Source organism: Mya arenaria, chromosome 6 (genome assembly GCF_026914265.1).
Source record: "Mya arenaria isolate MELC-2E11 chromosome 6, ASM2691426v1".
NCBI lineage: Eukaryota > Metazoa > Mollusca > Bivalvia > Myida > Myidae > Mya > Mya arenaria.
This window is the reverse complement of record NC_069127.1, coordinates 53,853,547-53,866,967: the sequence shown is the minus strand read 5'-3', so window position 1 is coordinate 53,866,967 and position 13,421 is coordinate 53,853,547.

Here is a 13,421-nt window from a genome sequence, read left to right as displayed (position 1 = left end):
ATGTATCGTCATCGGTAAAGTTGATACAATTCAAGTTTTAATATAAATGGGAAAATACACGAAGCAATATTGTTGCGGATTTTCACGTTGGCGATAAACAATTGTCGCGTTTTCGCTCTTGACTTTTCGTACTTTCCAGTTGCGGATTTTCGCGTGACGATGGTTCTACTGCTACTAATCCAGCAACACCATCATGATAAAAATGATAATGACGTTGCCTTCATGAAATAAGACCATTATAATATTTCCATATACAACTAGTACAATAGCTAAAGAAGTGACGTCATAAAAGAATAGCGTTGAAAATGTACGCGCTATATACATGTATTGACATTTTAGGTAACTAGTACTGTAAATCATCAAATATTATCATAAACGTATATTATCAAATTCGAGGTCACTCCATACGAAATGTATTAAACTCGTTTGCTTCAATTGATAAAAACTCGCAAAATCACGAGAACCCGACACGCGGAAAACAAATTCACGAAATATTCAAGTATTACTTTCATTTTTGAATAAATATATATATTTTTTAACAACTGTTTTATATGTGTTCAGTCTTATTTAGAAGTAATAGTGCAAAGACAAAATTGACACTCCGGCTAGCCACGTGCTTCCTGCAATGATGGTCATATACTAAGGGCGAATTTGATAATTACAAAGAGTCACTGATAATGCTATACGAAACAGTGGGGGAATCAGCGTTTTTATAAGTAGTGTTCTGTATAAGTTGAATATTATTGAACGTATATATACGCATTATAACGTATTACATATAAACTTGTTTTTATTGTATGATTGTAAAGATGTTATTATTTACTTCACATATTATTCGACTGAAGGATCCACATACTATAATCGAATGAGTGAGAAAAATGGTAATTTGCAATTGTTTGACCATTTTGAAGCCATTAAGCTTGATTATCCGGATATTTTATTGTTTTTTGTCCGGGGATTTTAATTCACATACGAGAGACCTTTTAGATTTTATCCCAAACGATAATCTTGACTTTATATTTGTTGACGTAGAATACGAGGGAAGTAATTTTGAAATTCCACGAAACAACAAAGATGTTATTCGAGGGAACAATTTTGGTAAAACATTAGTGAAATTTTGCTGTACTTTTGATGTGCATCTATTCAATGGAAGATCCCCAGGTGATATAAGGGGAGAATATACTTGCTTTTCAAACGACGTTTAGACAGTTGATTATATGATAGCCTCCTCTGATTTTTTTTTCAATATGTGTCGGATTTTTCAGTCTTGAATAAGGGCGAATCTGATAATTTTCCTCTCTCATGTAAATTGAAATTTAAAAGAAGAGAATTGCTAGATGATATAAGTATTAGTAGTAGTAGAAGAACGAAAACAGAAAAATACTGTTGGCGGAACTCGTTTAAGGATATTTTGCTAACAATGTCCGGCATTTATTACAATTGCACGAACATGAAATATTACAGTCTTTGAATGAGGTGTTAACCAATATATAAACAACACTATATTATGAAGCTGGGGAATGTATGCAATTTAAAGCAAAAAAACGTGTCTGATCAACCTCCGTGGTGGGATGACGAGTGTTACACCTTAAAACAATACAAATATTCTGCTTTACGCTCATTTTGCGGTTCAAATAATATGAATGACTTAAGATTATACAAAGATAAACGCAATGCGTTTAAGAACTTTTGCTGTGTGAAACAGTACGACTATCAACGTAGAAACAGATTGAACTTGTAAATAGTCCTAATCCAGATTCTTTCTGGAAACAACTGAATTTGGTTCGAAGAAACCAAAGACTGTGTGTAGTATTTCTCCAAATGAGTGGTTTGATTATTTCAAAGGCTTACTATATGACGATAACGCTGTGTGAGTTGATCCCAATACTGAAAATAATCACAATCTAATTGATCATAGTGCTAGCCCACTTAACGATTCGTTTACCTTAAATGAGATAGAACTTGCTACTTCTAATCTTGTTAATAATAAAAGCTGTGGATTAGATGTAATCCCTTCCGAGTTTTATAAAAACACTTGTTCTGATATAGGACCCTTTTTGTTACACTTATTTAATAGCATTCTGTCGACTGGCATTTTTCCTGAGTCTTGGGGGCTAAGTATTATATGTCCTGTGTACAAGTCTGGACCCAATACTGTACCAGGGAACTACCGGGGGATATCTATAACTAATACAATGTGCAAACTATTTTCAGGTGCCATTAATAAAAGGCTATATAATTGGGCTGAAGACAACCATAAAATTGATGAATGTCAAGCTGGGTGTCGTCGTAATTACTCGACAGTCGATAACCTGTTCTGTTTACAAGCCATGGTGCAGAACTATCTATCAAAAAAGGCAGGGCGTTTCTACTGTTTATACGTAGACTTCCGTAAGGCTTTTGACAAAATAAACCACGTTAAACTGTTCCAATCACTCCAAAATATAGGTATACGTGGTAATTTTTAAGAGTTCTTAAAGCTATGTATCACGATTAAAATTCATGTGTTAAAACACCAGATGGTGAAACAAACTTGTTCCCATGTAATATCGGTTCAAGACAAGGAAATAAGTCAAGTTCGACAATTTTTGTCTTATTCATTAATGAGTTATCAGCCCTTTTACGAGAACACTGTGGTTCTGGGATTTTCATTACTAATGACATACCAGATATTATTTGCATAATGTTTGCAGATGACGTAGCTAATTGTGTGGAACCGGTTGTTAAAATTGCAACAACAATTAAACGTAATAGATAGTTTATGTTCAAATACCGGTATGGACGTCAATCTTGATAAGACATAAATAATTGTGTTTAGAAATGGTGGCCCTTTACGAAATAATGAAAAATGGTTCTTTCGTGGCGTAAATATAAAAACAACATCTGTTTATAAATACATGGGTATATTGTTTAGCCCACAGTTGTCATGGACGACAGCTCAAGCTCAAAAAGCTATTTTTTGCTATTAAACGTTACCAGAAACCTTTTGGTTATTTTTCAACAAAGGAACCGTTTAAAATGTTTGACACTAAACCTATTTCATGTTATGGGTCCCAGATTTGGGGATAAACATTCTGTCCTAAGATTGAATGTTTACAAAACGATTTCTGTAGGAAGCATATTGGTGTAAATAAAAGCACTAATACATGTATGATTCTTGGTGAATGTGGAAGATTGCCTTAATGTACAAATTATTTTTCTAATTGTTTTAGATATTTTTGAAATTTATTACAACTTTCTAAGAAGAAACGGAGAATTATAAATTGTTTCAACAAAAACTGGCACGAATCTATTAACAGTTCCAGTCGGTGTTTTCATTATAAAGAATACAAAACCTTGCTTAATGTGAAACGTTATTCATCATTAGACATACCTTACAAACACAAATAAGCTTTTAGCAAATTTAGATGTTCAAATCATAAATTGTTAATTGAAACTGGTAGGCATAATAATATTCCAAGAGAAGAACGCGTTTGTCGGTTTTGTCTAGATAATATTAATATTTTTGTTTTAAACTGTGAATACCATGCTTTCTTTATATATAGTAAATATAATGATATACGAACGCAATATTTATTTAATTGGTATTCTAATGGTACTGAATTAGAAGATTTTTATATGTTATTAAACACAAATCAATCTGAAGATTTACGAAAACTAGCTTATTATGTATACCATCTCCTTCTGAACATTAATGGTTAAGGGGAAATAATAATGAATCTTATTTACACTTTGCTTGTATCGATTAATTACCCTGACACAACTCATGCCTTTCATGTATGTTATCAATCGGAACTCCTCGGCTAGTATCAAGATATGGCCTCGGATATAATACGGGTCGTAAGAAAATAGTCCATCATGGCCGACCAAGAAGATGTTCAAACAACCAAGAGATATGTTAGTCCAAAGACAGAATGAGGAGCGAACCTTTACCACTTATTTGTGTGTTAGTGTTATTTTTATACTTATTGCATTTTAATAAAATATAAAAATAGTTTTAAAAGAGCCCTAATGAGAAACTAATTGGAAATGTCATTAATTCTTAGTGGGTGGGGTAAAGTCTTCTTTCATTTGACAGATTCTAATTCAGTAAATTACAATTTTGAAGCTCCAGTGATCAGTGGCAAAAATTAAGAAAACAAATACTCTATTTGTTTGTTTTTTAAATAACAAATAAGTCTGAATCTGACTTTACTTATATCGATAATAGGTTAGACTTTCTTTCTCAGTGTATTTATCTCATACATTTCATATCATTAACTTTAATTTTTTATAATTAAGATTTACATTATTTTAACCAAGGATGTATGGTTTATATTTCCGTGAGTGTTGGTAGCAAACAACTTAATGTAATGGCACAATTGAATACCTCGGCCCTGTTCACTAATATAGTTCTCTAAATGAATTAATTAGATCTTCATTCTATTGGTTTAACAAAATGAGTTTGAACGCAAAAACCAGCACACATTTCTTTCAAGACTAAATTCTTTGATATCCAACAGTGGTGGTGATGCAGAAACATTGAAAAATGCTGACATTTTTACTGTGCCAATGAAATGCAGACATTTAAATTTTAATCTTATTGTCATTTTCAGAGAAGAGTATGGTACCAGGGGTGCAGCTGACTCTGATTCCCGGCTTGTTCTAATGAAAAAAGGCAGATGAGGTAATGGTTGTGCTATTTTCGAAATTCGGACAATAATTTAACAGTCAAGTATCCTATTGGTTTAAGCCCAAAAATACCTGCATGTTTGTACAATTAACCAACAAGGATTGACAGTATTAAAATATCAACATAGTAGATGAATTTAAACATGATAACAATTTCATTTCATAGTTTTTAATTAACCAGCAGTCCAGAGCTAAAAGCTGCTCTCTCACAGATTGACAGTTCTTCTAGGTCATTCTTCAAAAGCCCAAAGGAGTAATTAAATTAAATTTACACATATAATTAATTATACGGCTTAAAGCAATAGCAAAAAAATATTTTCCAAACAATTGAAATCTGTTCTATTATGTGTGACCTTATATGACTAGTTGGAGGAATTTTTACCAAATTTTCAAACTTGTATATGAAAGACTGTGATCTGATATTATGTCAGCAGTCTAATATCACTGGTTTCCATACATTTGCTCAATAATTGCCAATTGGCTCGTTTAAAGACAAAAATAAAAAAGGTGTCAGAACAGTAAAACTGTGAGGATGCAGCTTTAAATTGGTGTTGCACTTAATGTTTTGTGAATACTTTTCTGTTGTTGTACAGGCTTTTAAAATAATTGATCTGAAAATATAATTCCTATTATTGTTGTATTTTCTGTTTTCTATTTCAGGCACTGGAGTCCAAATGTAATCAAAAATGCCATTGTATGAGGATTGACCTGCAATGCATGGCAATCATCTTAACACAACTGCAACGCCTTCCTTGGAAAAATGAGTGCAAGATGGAAACAAAGCGTTCAGTGGAACATCTTGTCATCTCAAATATTTGATGACTTACATATTGATGTGAAGTTGAAGATAAAAGTCATCTGTTGGTCCGTGATTGTTAAATAAATCCAAACATATATTTTAAAAGGGTAAAATGATAAAGGATTTATATACGCTTTAAGTGGTTTTCCTATATTATGGAGGGAAGATAACTTCAAAAACAGAAACAGATGGCATCGGCAGACCAAATAAAGGAGAACTATTTTGTTCAGTTCAATTTTTAAGACTGCAGAAAATCTGTTAATAGAGCACATCCTTGCAAATGCCATATTGTAAACTGGCTCTTTAAAATGTGAAAAGGTGAAAGTGGTCTAGAGGATAAGCCCCAAATTCAAGGTTGTGAGTTCAAGACCTCCAAGATACTTTCTCTTGACCTCAGGAAAAGGATGTCCATACTTGTTTCTTCTTAGGCAACAGACTTAAGAGTGATTTTGTAAGCTTCCAGCTTGCATAGCAATCTGATAAGGCATAAAATAAGTACTAGCTGACTTGCAAACAGTTTTTCCATTTGTGTTGATTTATTTTTCAGTCTGTTGGAATGTTTATTAGATGTGATTCGCATTGCTTACTGCAACCAATATTTATTTTCTTTATTAAGTTGAATTTAACAAACACATAACATGGCTTGTGATTTTACGGATGGCTGATACATGTTTATTTCGTTGATTGTATGAGTTTATTTTCTCAAATGATGTAATAAAAGTTATTCTGAATGACTGTCCTTTTTTGTTTGAAGAAAATTTGTTGAGGTTTTGGCATAGCATAGTGTCATCATCATCATCACCATTGTTGTGTACAAATAAAACATTCAAAACAATGTATTAAAAACCAAACTGTCAAGCCAAGTACTCAAAGAGGCACAAGGATATTGCTAAAGAGACCGGTAATTCAATTAGACAAATAAAATATAAAGACAGATCTATAATTCTGACACATGGTAATGCTTTAAATAGTCCTCTCATTGTGTGTTTATGGTTAAAGAGGAGACATACAGTATATTTTGTAATGAAGACTTAAATTTGTATGGCAACTTAAAGCCATATATGGGGATTAAGCGCCAGAAATATTGTGAAGTCTCCCAAAAGACTCAATGCACTTAAAAGGTCTTGCCACAGAAATGAAAGTAAAAATGGGAGCAAAAACTAATTTATCATTAGTTTTACATTGGATTGCATACACATGGCTCTGTTATTACTTGACTAATATTAAAAATAAAATTAAGAGACATGTTGATCCAAACTGTAATTATTCTTGTTTGCATTTTATGGAGTTGGACATAAAAGAGTCATTTGGTGAAGAGTGATCTAAAGGCTAATTATTCAAAATAGGTTAAGTATTATTGAAAAAAGTCTGGTATACATTGCTGAAAAGCTTAGTAACCTGGCTAAATATTTGTTTAAGGCTTTTATTTACAAAAAATGAATCAGTTGAGTATCTTATCAGTTACTCTTTTGGTGTTGTTGTTTTTAATAAAAAATGACAATTTACTCAAAGATATTGAGACTAATAATTATAGATTTAGACAAGTATAATGTGTAAGGAAATTTCTAATGAGTGGGTTTTATCCACAGCCTAGGAGGTAAAGTGAAGCATGATCTGCCTTGAACAAATACAATTTTAAGACAAGATCTGTCAACTTAGTGCACCAGTCAATTGTAACCCCCCACTCCCACCCCAGGTCAGGGGGAATACTGGGGTTAACCAGGGGAAACGGGCCGTGTTTTTACCTATCAGGTGGCCCTGCAGTGGTGGTTGAATGCGTTGGTTTTATCTTCGCTTAAAATATAGAGGGGAATGGACCTTACCTAGAGTCCCTTGGGTGTGGAGGCATTTGGCAGAGATTTTGCCATTGGATCGTCCGCGCAGGGTGGGGATTTTAGCCGGGGTTGGCTGTACTGAAAGTCAAAGTCCCCACTATTCCCCAGATGGGGAGGCCGTGGTTACAATTGTCTGGTGCATATCCACATGAACGTTGTATTGGTACTCTAACAATTGAGCGTACTGCGTAGATAGTCACCGCCCCACCTCAACCCCACAGAACTGTTTACACAAAAAAAAACTGCAGCCCAAACCCAATAATGCTGAAGTAAAAGCATGCATAGATTTCAGCTGGTAAAGCTGACTGGGTGCCAAGCTCACACCCATCCTACCACAATCCACAAAAGTCTGCACAATGCAATCAATGATTTTACAGAATAGTAATGTTGTTTTAATGGCAAGACATGGTGTAAAAAATAACACGGCAAAGTATGACTTAAAACTTACATTTCATACGGTATTAACTGTTGAGAAAATGTTGACATTTAGTCCATGCATGCATTTAATCCGATGTAATGATTCATGCATGCCATGAACCGTATGATCATTTCAATGACTGTCAAGTACATTTTCTGCGTTTTTTCTGTGTGCTCACGATTTTTCTAGAGGAAATAGAGTGCTTCAACTATAAGGAAACATCTAAATATCCATAAAACGAACATTCTTTGAGGTTACAATAAATATTTTCTCTTAAACAAGCACATTTAATTTAACAAAATCCATTTCCTTGTTGTTACAATGGGCATTCTTTACGCGGATTGAAAACGGTGTTAATCGCCGGCAGCCGCATCGCACTTTCGTATATCCTTACTACTATTTACGAGGTCTATCTCGAAGCTTGCCCGGAGATGGCCGAGTTGTTACGATTGGTATGTTATGTGTTTTGGGCCAGTGGCCTTTAATTACCCAATAAACTGTTGACTTGACTTGACTATTAATCAGAATACGGGCTACTGGCTATAACGGATATGCCACATGGGTATTATATTTATTTACTTATTAAATCGCACCCGGCATTAGAAAACATACACATTGAATAGGTGTTAACCTCTTTTCAAAGATTGCATGTGTTATGTGCAGGGGCTTAGCTTAATAAAGGCCATGAAGGCCACGGCCTTCACATTTTTCAGAAAAATCAAATAAATAAAACTGCAAAATCTGCAATAAAAAGTGAAGGCATAGGGAATGAGGGATTTAATGTCATCAATGTGTTTTTTAATGATCCCGGAAAGTCAAGTGTGTTGTCGAAAGCGACATCATATATATGACATTGTTTGTTCATACACATATGTCAAGCTTTGATTTTGGCATTAATATTGAGTGGAATTTAATTAATAAAAATATCAATGTTTTATTTCTATGACCTGTCATCTTAAGCTAAGCTGCACATACATTAAATTTAAGGTGATCAAAATGATACTGTTGCTCTCTTTAATATTTTTACAATTACGATAAATACATCAAACGACCACCTAACTGAAAACAAACTGGCCCATTTTCGTCAAGCTACGCCCCATATGTGAAAGAGAAAAAGAACAATGAATAAACTTCAGAGTTGATAGTAGTTAAAACTTTTAATCATATTTTAATACTGGCACTCATTACTTATGTTAGTTCACTAAATTTTGCAACGAGGTTGGAGTAGAACAACGTTAGATTTTGTAATTTATTTTAGGCCGCAAAGAAATTGAACACTTGACAAAAAATACAATCAATATCTTATCCTACAGTAATAATGTAGCGAATTTGTTAAAATTTTGAAGAAACAAAAATGAGAACATACTTATTTCTTTCACACATACGAATATGTCACACAATTGTTAAAATTCAGTCGAGTTGTGAACCTCTAACCCCCTCCTACGTAGAAACGTATTTCTCCCACCTCAGATAAGTAGATTCATTAATTTAACCACGCTAGAAGTTCGTTATAATCTTGCCCACGGGCGATGATAAAATGCCCGTATGGAACTTCTTTTAATGGTCACCACATTGTAATTACCTCCCTTGTTGAAGACTGTCGTCTATAGCACATCATGGAAACCTTGTCTTGTGGCAATATTTAGAACGCTAGTTAGTTATTTCTCGCTTCAAATGTCACCAGAAAACAGTTTTCACGCACCTTTCAAGAAATAATGCTTCACCCTTCTAAGAACTATTTAAAGACCGATCAACCATTTACATACTCTATACCACTGCGCGAATATCCATGACAACCACGAATTATCGCATATCCGTACGCAATAAGTTTCACTATGCACAAAAGAGTTCCACCAAAAAAATACATTTGTACTTAATTTTGAGGCGGGAGAAAAAGCATCTACCATAGCCGCTCGTGTAAGATAGGTAAACCTCGTTTCCGCAAAACACCCTACGCTCGGGTCGGAATGAACTTATCTTACACTTATCAAAAGCAGCCAATTGTATAAAAACTAGATAATTCTTTTTTTTTGGTCAAAGATAACGAAAATGATTAACCAATAATCACTTATAACCAATAAAATGATTACAATTTGCAACTTTGCCAAAAGATAACCTATGGACAAGGTTCATTCACCTGGCTGCAGGTTCCTAGCAAACTCATGCCGTAGAGACGACGTTTGACTTTGATCATATCGTCGCCTACCTTAATTCAACGTTGGGTTACGACGTTGTACGGACTAATTATATTTGTCATGTTTTTCAGGTATGGATAGAAAAATAATAACCGGAGGGCATTTGCGTTGTCAGGCTAAGCAGCGCAACCGAGGCTCGGATTTTTTTCTATCCGGACCGGACAAACATGATTAATAATTTTCGGGCATACCTTTTTTGAATAAAAAATGGCATAGAAAACCGCATATTTGTTCATTTCACCAAAAAGCGCGTTTGATAACGTCTTTACGCAAAGTATTTTTTATTCGCTGCATATGTCAATATTTCCTTCAATATAACGTGTTTTAAAGGTGATTTTCTTTAGAAGCTATTTTTTTAAGTTAAAATTTTTGGAAATCAATTATTGAAATATCATAATTATGCTTACATAAAGTATATAATAAAGGAAATAAGAGGTATTGCGTCACGGCGCGTGACTCATCTAGCATGGGGGGGAGGGGTCAGATAGAGTTTTCTAGCACACAGGATAGGCATATCCGGTGAAATCAGCCGTGCTTGATAACTCAATCTGGCACCCCCATGTCAGTGTGTAAAGTTTTATGTTTCAGGATGAGTATAAAGCACTTTTCATGTTTCAAAAGCTAGTTTAAATTAAAAATATTCAACATTTTTGTGAGCCGCAGGTATGTCAATTTAGTTTACAACCTGTTTCATTCATGGTCATAGTTTGCGCACCTATCATTGAAATTAACAAACGCGCAGCAGTAAAGTATTGTTATGGTTATAATACGTGTGTTAATCTAATATTTATTAATACTATACGTACGTAGACTGAGGCGAAAACCGGAATCCTGCAAAATATTAATAAATCTCTAAAATTTTACCAATGAACATAATTCTGATGAATTAATCTCACAGAAAAGAACTCAGAAAAACAAAGTAGGGTTTTCGTGAACAGATGCGTGCATTTATACAATGTTTTATTTCTCCGGAAAGTGAACTAGATATATGCTATTTAAATCCCCTATGAGGGCCCTAGGTTTACTATGAAAAATAATCAACCAGTATTATACATCTTGAATACATTTCACGAAAACTGGCTGTGCTGGTTTTCGCTCTCTTTCTCTTTCGCTCTCAACTCTTCCTCTCTCACTTTGTCACCCTCTGTCTCCGTCTCCCTGTCTTTCTCTTACTCTCTCTAACTCTCAACGTTGTCTCACCTTTTATTCTCGCTATCTCTATCCACTTTGTCTCACTCTCTTACTCGATGTCTCTCCCCATGCTTACTCTCTATCAAAATCTGTAACTCGCTCTCACGACTCTCTAATTCTCTCTATTTCTCTCTATCCACTCTTTCTTTCTCTCCACTCTATAGCACTCTCTCGCCCTCTCTCTCTCTCTCCACTTTCACCCCTCTCTCGCTCTTCTCTATCTTACTCTCTTACACGCTCTCTCTCTCTGTTTCTCTCTCTGTTTCTGTTTCTCTCTCTCTCTCTCTCTCTCTCTCTCTCTCTCCATTCTAACCGTTCTTTTCCACCTTCTCTGTCCGCTTTCCCGCTCAAATCGCCGTTTCCATATGTTCTCTCTCCGCTCTATCTCACTCTCTTACTCTCTCTCTCCTCTCTATATCTTTCTCCACTATATCTCGCTCTCGTACTCTCTTATTCTTTCTTTAATTGAATACAAAATGACCTTTATGATCCTTTACAATTTTAAAAGTTCGGGCCAACCACTAATTCATATATTATCTATGCGTTTTCGTGCCAGACAAGGATCGATATTGGGGCATTTTTTCCATTATGAAAGATGGTTCATATAGAAAAATGAGCCCTTGGTCGGGCCATAACCTGACCCTTTGGTCAATTTTTATTAAACATGAAAGAAGGCACAGGTTCATCATCATTTCCCTCTATTGTTAAAAAGTACAACTCAATGGTTAACTTCCATTGTTGGTACGAGAAACTATTGCATTTGTGGATTCTTTTAACAAACTAGATAAATTCCGAATATAATAGGCCTGTTACATCTGATACAGAGATGGTTTATTATTTTCCAAGAAGTTTATACAAGATTAAACATACTCGAACCCGAGAAAAATCGGTAGATGTTAGGTGTACCAATTGTTTGAAATATGTGCCACTTAGTGTCAGACAGGAACAATCTTTAGCTCAAATATATTAGTTTGCAAAAAAGGTCAGAGCAAACTGAATCAAAGACGTTATTTTGACTTACTCGGACCTAAAACAATTTTGCTTTTTGTATTTTCACAGCTCTCGAAATGTTTTTAATAGGGTTGGGAACAAAAAGATTGATCTACTGGTGTATGTGCCCATTTGTCATCTAGAAGGTCATGGATTCGATCCCCGCCAAGAAAGAGTGGTCTAGTGTTATAAGTGTCTGCCTCAATGCGAGGTCGTGGGATCTATCCCCGCCAAGATAAGAGTTGTCTTGTGTAACAGGTGTTTGCCTCAAAGAGAGGTCGTTGATTTGATCCCCGCAAAGAATGGAGTGGTCAAGTGTTTCATGTTTCTGCCTCAATGAGAGATCGTGGGTTCGATTTCCGCCAAAGTAAATGTGGTCAAGTTTTAAAGGTGTCTGCCTCAATGAGAGATCATGGGTTCGATCCCCACCAAAATAAGAGTCGTCTAGTGTTATAGGTGTCTGCCTCAATGACAGGTTTTGTGTTCGATCCTCACCAAGGTAGGAGTGGTCTAGTGTTATAGGCGTCTGCTTCAATGAGATGTCGTTGGTTCGATCGCCGCCAAGATGAGAGTGGTCAATATTTTAAGGTGTCTGCCTCAATGAGAGGTCGTGAGTTCTATCCCCACCAAGATAAGAATGGTCAAGTTTTTAAGGTGTCTGCCTCAATGAGAGGTCGTGGGTTCGATCCCCGCCAAGATAAGAATGGTCAAGTTTTTAAGGTGTCTGCCTCAATGAAAGGTCTTGTGTACGATCCCCACCAAGGTAAGAGTGATCAAGTATTATAAGTGTCAGCCTCAGTGCGAGGTCGTGGGTTCGATCCCCACCAATATAATGGTGGCCAGGTGTTATAGGTGTCTGCTTAATGAGAGGTCGTGGGTTCCATCCCCACCAAGATAAAAATGGTCAAGTGTTATAGGTGTCTGCCATAATGAGAGGTCATTGGTTCGTTCACCGCCAAGATAAGAGTGGTCAAGTGTGATAGATGTCTGCCTCAACGAGAGGTCGTGGGTGCGACCAACACCACGATACGAGTGGTCAAGTGTGATAGTCGTCTGCCTTCATGAGCGGTCATGGGTTCGATCCCCACCAAGATAAGATTCAAGTGTCTTAGGTGTCTTCCTTAATGAGAGGTCATTGGTTCGATCACCGCCAAGATACGAGTGGTCAAGTGTGATAGTCGTCTGCCTTAATGGGCGATCATGGGTTCGATACCCACCAAGATAAGATTCAAGTGTCTTAGATGTCTACCGCAATGAGAGATTATGGCCTCAAAAATATAGATAACTTGTTTCTGTCAAGCAAGAGAGTTATTCATACCAGC